Below are 7,649 nucleotides of genomic sequence, written 5' to 3'. Positions count from 1 at the left end.
TACATATTGTTCTTCTCCCAGAAACCACACCTTCACCCTCTACAATACTCTTTAATAGGACAGTTTACATATTGTTCTTCTCCCAGAAACCACACCTTCACCCTCTACAATACTCTTTAATAGGACAGTTTACATATTGTTGTTCTCCCAGAAACCACACCTTCACCCTCTACAATACTCTTTAATGGGACAGTTTACATATTGTTCTTCTCCCAGAAACCACACCTTCACCCTCTACAATACTCTTTAATAAGACAGTTTACATATTGTTCTTCTCCCAGAAACCACACCTTCACCCTCTACAATACTCTTTAATAGGACAGTTTACACATTGTTCTTCTAACAGAAACCACACCTTCACCCTCTACAATACTCTTTAATAGGACATGTTTTTCTTCTACTTTTCTTGTCACTCACAGATAAGAATAAAAAATCACACCTGTGTGAAGTGAGGGGCGCTCTTATCATCATACATCATCTCATGAACAACTGAATTCATGTGATTGGTTTAGCCGATTTGCTCGTCGACATGAGACGTAAAATGTCCCTTCATTGTCAACGGCATTTAATGTTTGTGTTGGCACAACTTTACGCCATAAAGCACCTTTTCAAAGAATTAGAATATTGTGTAAAAGTTCATTTTCTTCCCAAATATAATTCAAAAGGTGAAACTTTCATTTCAATTCATTGTGCATAAAGTGAAGTATTTAAAACTTATTTTAATCTTGATGATGGTCAGTACACCAGTTACTAGTAGTTTTAACACAGTAATACCATGGTCAGTACACCAGTTACTAGTAGTTTTAACACAGTAACACCATGGTCAGTACACCAGTTACTAGTAGTTTTAACACAGTAATACCATGGTCAGTACACCAGTTACTAGTAGTTTTAACACATTAACACCCTGGTCAGTACACCAGTTACTAGTAGTTACAACAGTATATGCAGTGTGGCATATACACACGTACACGTACACATGTACAGTGTGGAGTTAGTGTAGCCCTGTCCATATCCAAAGTAGAGCTGAGCCTTGGGACCCATGACCATGAGCTCGGTTTTTTTGCTGTTTTTGCTGTACAGTGAAACTGCGACATGAGTCCATATCGTTACCAACGTTATCGGTCGGTCACTAGCTTTCTGTTTCTGTTTCTCTATCACAGTTTCTGGATGAAACCGCAGACGCAGGACATCGACTCTGCTTTGGACCCGGAGAGCAAAGACCGCTCGTCTGAGAAACTGCCGTCCGACAGCCGCCACCAACACCACTGAGGGGAGGAGATTGTGTTTTCAGCCAGGTTGGCATTTAATGCTCCTCCCACCTCCGGTGAACTCTCACATTTCTGACATTGAGGCACAAGAACACTTTGGTCACTTTTCTTTTTTTTTATATAAAGTATATTTATTGGTTTTACACTTGGGTCACTTTGTGAATGTGTGTTGGTGTTTCTCGCTTATCAAATCAAGGAGACAACAAGAGAAATCAGGTCTGTGTGTTCAGACTGGCAGCTGAATCCAGTCTGAATCAGATCTGTGCCAGATCCAGATTGGAATGCGATCTGTTTAAATAACTAAACACAAACAAGTCACATGGAATCCGATTTATATTGCGTTCAGACTGAGACGGATCTCCTGAATGAGATTTGAATCAGACTTGAAACCACCTCTGAATGTGGCTCAATTCGCATTTGTAAAAATCGGATTCCACTTGTTTGTGTTTAGACAAATCGGATTCCAGTCTGGATGTGGCACAGATCTGATTCAGATTCTTTTTTTTTCTTCTCAAAAACGTTTGAAGCGCAATTTGTTAATAAAACTTTATTTGTATAGCAGCTTTCATGACATAAAATGCAGCTCAACGTGCTTTACAGAGCAATGGAGAAAAAAAGAAAAGCAAGGCAAAGACATTAAAAAACAAGCAGTAATGCAATACAGTGAGTATTTGAATAACAAAAAATATATTTTCAATTAAAAGAAATGTAGTGGGTCTTGAGCTGTGCTTTAAAAATGTCTACAGAGGCTTCCTGACGAAGGTACAGTGGGAGCTTGTTCCATGCCGTCGGCCCCTAGAAGCAAAAAGCTGCTGGTGAGATATCCAAATATAGTTGCTCTGTGGATTTATTTTAAAATTCACGTCTCCCCAAGAATCTCCTTTAGTTCACTTTAGTATGTGTGCCAAAAGTGTGCCTTTGAGCCCTGCTTTACAGTGAAACTCAACAGGGAGACTATCTTACATCATACATATTATTTTTAGTCTATGGAGCAACTATTGGACAGACACGAATATGTGTAGTTACATTGTGGCATGGAAACCACACAGCTCAAAGCTCCACCAATAAACATATGTCTTTGCACTTTAAGTAATCTGGTGTGGTGAGTTATTATGAATAATAGTCAGGTTTTTTTTTTTTTTTTTTTCAGTTAACCCATTTAGGCCTGATGTCGAAATTTAACAAATGTCTGAAATACCTCATGTTTCTCTATCAGTGGTGCTCAATATTTCATGTCGACGACCCCCAGAATTATGTTTATTTGGCCACCGACCCCCATCTGAAAATATGTTGTTCCAGAGACCTCCCCAGAAGCAAATGTATGAGTTAAAAATGTTCGCTCTGAAAGAATATATATTTATTCAAAGATTTGCACCACATTTTCACGATTTTTCAAAAATAGCAGACCTACAAGCTCGCTGCCGCGCTATGAGCTTGTAGATCTCCTATTTTTCAACAGCTAGTTGAAAAGTTAAATTATTGTTAAACAAGATGTCTACACAATTAGAGCATGTAGAACAGTAGAATAGTTGTCATTTTCATCGTTTGCCTGTTATGCCTGGTTGAACGTCATCAAATGGTGGTCCGTGGCTCATATGCTGAATAAATAATATAACTTGATATGAAAAGGGTAAGGCGATACTGCTCAAAGAACATAGATCTCTCTGTTTTTGTTAGCATCAGCCTATAGACGGGTCTGCAGAGCGGTGCCCTGCAGGCAATCGGCATCAAATGAAGCACAGCTTGACACAGACAAAAATGAACCGATCTACAAGCTCACAACGTGCTGCGGAGTGATCCTATGTCCTAGGATAGGTGGTCTAGTAGCAAAGATTTGGCACAACGTTTGTATGTATGTATGGATGGTTCTAGACCCGTTACTGGTCTTCTCCACTTGAGGGCGACACAGACCGTAGAATAAAAACGGATTCAGCTCTGTCTTTCACAATCTCATCGTCAAATAAAATAAAAACGGCGCCCTGTTTTCCTTTGAGGGTGACACTGACAGATGCCGTTGAATAATAACAGAGAGACTTAACTTAGCAAGGGATGCTTTTTTAAACCAGTAGAAATCTTTAGGGACAAACGGCAGCATGTTTCCTTCTCAAAACTGTTTTAAATAGTCTAGAAGCTTCAGATATTAACATGGTGACATCCACTATGTATATGAATGTTATAACACTAGTTTAACTAACTAATTTAAAATAATCCATTCGTAAAACAAATAACCAACTAATTTAAAATAATCCATAAACATATATTATATAACTAAAACGTTATCTCACACTTTACATCGGTATATTTATTTACCTTCGTATCATAATTATAATCCTCGGTAGGCGAACACGGATCCTCGTACATACCAGCCGTGTTACCATTCGGCTAAAGGGCCAGATCTAATAGGTACTAGGTAGATGTGTACAGCCACCCACTATAGCCTACATTGAAGGTGTAGTGTGCTGTAAATAGCGGATCTACAAACCCACAGCGCGTCTCTGATGCAGCTCGTTGTGGACTTGTAGCTCTGACGATAGCGCCCCTGGTGGTTAGTCTACCAACTTTGTGTAATGTAAATGTCCGTGTGTTTTTTATTAGTAATTGAATATTAGGACCACAATGGAAACACTGTTATCCAGTTTAGACCAAAGTCTCACTTTAAATCTGTGCTATATATTTTTTTCATCTAATAAACTAAAAATAGCGAAATAACGAATTAACTATCTAATTTAAAATAATCTATTCATTAACATAATTTAATAATATTTACTTTCGCCCGGTACATTTATGAACCGTCGTATAACGGTGCAGAGCGCCGAAAATAGATCTACAAGCCCACAGGGCGTCGAGGACGCAACGCAACAATCACACTGCTTTAAACTGGGCTGTGATGCAAAATGTATTGAAAGTGGGTATTAACGCCATCTGGCGGTAACTTTAGTAATGTGCGTTGTAAAATGAAAGCGTCGAAATTCTGCCGTTAAACGCTGCATTTCCGCTTACTCTTCAAAATAAAAAGCGTCAAAATTCTGTCGTCAAACGCTGCATTTCCGCTTTTTCTCCAAATTAAAACGTGGAAGTTTGCGTTAGCTTTAGCTATTGTTAGTTTTATTTGCTCTTCATTCATATTAATACGTGTTGCATGTTTTAATGTTGTTCTAAAAGACAGAAGATTATAACACAAACTGTCGATTAAATAAAAAATGTTTTACAACAAATACAGTCTTGTTTTTTTAATTCTTTTTGACATACATCTGACAAGCAAGCTAGCTAGCTAGCTAGATAGGTGGCTAGCGGATGTAAACACGCCACGGTCACATTATGAAATAAAGACTTCCGGTCTGTTACACTCAAATCGGCGCCCCAGTAAATTCTGTAACCCTCAAGAGGTTGCGGTTTTCAAGCTGTGGTTAATATACATTTAGATGAATTCATGGTTGATGAGTGCCGAGAATAAGGATAAAAATAACAATAATATTAACAATAGTAAATGTTTATGAGATTTAAATACGTTCTAAAACATAATTATTTATTTTATATAATTGTATAACACTATAACAATAATATAAGTTTGTGGTCCGTATTTTTGATTGATTGATTTAAATATTTACAGTTAATAACAGTTTGCAGAATTACAGTATATTTAAGCACAAACTCAATACAAAGACTGTTGACTGTGAGTGGACGACACCATGAAGCATTACACTTGTTTACAACAGGATAATGTTCCCATTTAATGGGGACACTAAGGATCAACAGCTAATTTAAGTACAACCTTTTAGGACAAGTACTCTAGTTACTAGTATGAGTAATTTAAAAATATTTCATATATTTTTTTAATAAATATGTTTATCTTATTCTGAAGGAACCCGGAAACCTTCAGCTCACTCCTAACCAGGAAGTAAAGCGGAATACTTAAATCTGCTCAAAGAACAAAGGGAAGGGAGCGTCGTAACGATAGGCTGCACATCCGGTCAGTACCGGATACGGACACCAGCCCGTGCGTGGTGCATGTGTGTGTGTGTGCAGCGAAAGGACCGGATGCGGTAGGCGGGTTCTAGAAAGGATGTGAGCACCGAGCAGCCAATAGGAACCCAGCATTTACACAGCTTATCTCTGGGTGCGTTCGGTTCTCACACACTGAGCGGAACTGCCCATACTAACTAACAGGCGCTGCGCTCCTGGACGGTCCCGGCGGTCATTTCCGAACACTAACTATTGGATTGTCAATAAAGTTTTGTATGACAAAACAAGTGACGTCACAGGTGTCATGGCGGCCGACAGTTGGAGTTTGTTTTATGCTCTAGCTTTTGGAGTTTCTCTGTTGAAATGTCTGTTTCTGAACGCATAGTGAGTCTAATATTATTATTATAATGTTTCATGTTTATAAATAGTTGTTGTTTATAATAGTCTTTTTATACAGCAAGGCAAGGCAAATGGCTTCTTGGTTAGAGTTGGTGACAATGTTATCACACGTAAAGATGAAATTACCTACCGGTTCCATCCTGGAGGCAAATCTTTCCGGTGATAAAATCGCCACCAACGTAATCAAAAAAGTCAACCAAAGAACAAGATTCCTTTACAGGATCTCCTCACTGGTCAACAAAAACACCTTGAAGACCTTAACAGGAGCCGTCGTACAAGGTTTCTTTGAATATGCATGCACCTCCTGGTACCACAGCACCTCAAAGGCCCTTAAAACAAGGCTCCAGACCTCCCAAAACAAACTGGTCAGGCTCCTTGGCCTCACCCCCCGAACCCACATCACCCCTGCCCACTTTGACAGGCTGGAATGGCTTAGGGTCGACGACAGAGTGGTCCTGTCTACTCTGTTCACGGAGACCCGCGGGAATATAAATATAATATATAATATACAGGAATGTACATGAATGAACGGAAATGTGTACGAAGAGGTGTTAATCAAGTAATTATACTTGATTCTCAAGTGAGGACGCTGGCGTCGACTGTTCGCCGCTTCACCTCCCAATGAATGAAATGAATACATTGTAAAGAAAGAGCTTTGAGCACTTGTAAAAGCACTATAAAAATGCAATTCATTCATTATATTACTACTTTACAGAGTAATAAGTAGTGTAAGGTTTTACTCTGTCAAAACAGTAATATCATACCTGTTATTTTGTAAAGAAAAAATAGCACATAGGCTATTACATATTAGTCAGGATTTGTTGACTACCGTTTGAAAACATTTAATTTAAAAGTTCAAGAGAGATTGCTGCTTTATTTTCTGGCTGACGTGACTCTTCTTCTTAATATTATTATTCAAAACTATTGGATTCAGTTCTAAAAGTATCTGATGTGTTGTTGGGCCAACTGGCCACAAGGCGGCACTGTTGTACTGCTGACCAGTAGAGGTGACGTCTATGAAGGAATACATGCATTTGATTCTAGTAGTTTGGTAACTTCATTCGTCACCGTGTCTAGTGTCTACTTGTTATTATTTATAACATAATGATATAATTATAATGATATAAATACATTATGTATCAAATTATGATACATAATGTTTTTAAATGAATGTATATATTTATAATATTTATTCTAGTAGTTTGGTAACTTGGTAACTGTGTGTGTGTGTGTGTGTGTGTGTGTGTCTCTCTGTGTGTGTGTGTGTGCGTGTGTGTGCGTGTGCGCGTGTGTGTGTGTCAGTCACTCCACAGACTTCGAGGTCCACAGGAACTGGTTAGCGATCACTCACAGCCTCCCTGTGTCCAGATGGTACCACGAGGTCTTTAGTTCAATTCCTATTCCCTTAACGAGGTCTGTAGTTCAATTCCTATTCCCTTAACGAGGTCTGTAGTTCAATTCCTATTCCCTTAACGAGGTCTGTAGTTCAATTCCTATTATACCATGATTCCTATCATTAGTATAATAGGAATTGAAAGAGTTCCAAATGGACGATGCTTTTAAACTCCACAAGCAGATGACCATTAGATCTAAGCACTAAGTGGTGCTCAGATCTATAGTTTTTTTTATCACTTTCACAAATTAAATCAGTTTTATCTTAAGGATTTAAAGTGAGCTTGTAGATCTGCTATTTTTTCAGCTTTTTGGCGTATGGTTAAAATGGCAAAAACTACATTCATATACAATTTACAATTTACAATTTAGGCATTTAGCAGACGCTCTTAATCCAGAGCGACTTACATTAAGCAAGAACAAAAGCATGGGAATACATCACATAAAGACATTTATCAAGAAACATGCGTAGCTAAGAAAGTAACAGTGGAATATCTATAATGAAACTATACATATAAGCTATACATCTATACTACTATGCTACACATATGTACTATGACGTGCTATGACTACTAGAATTGCTATCTAAGGGGGTGGGGTAAGTGCTATGGGCCATGATGGAGT

This window comes from Protomyctophum bolini, assembly GCF_963924005.1.
Source record: "Protomyctophum bolini genome assembly, chromosome: 16".
Lineage (NCBI taxonomy): Eukaryota > Metazoa > Chordata > Actinopteri > Myctophiformes > Myctophidae > Protomyctophum > Protomyctophum bolini.
The sequence above is the reverse complement of the archived record's forward strand: the minus strand, read 5'-3'. Positions refer to the sequence as shown.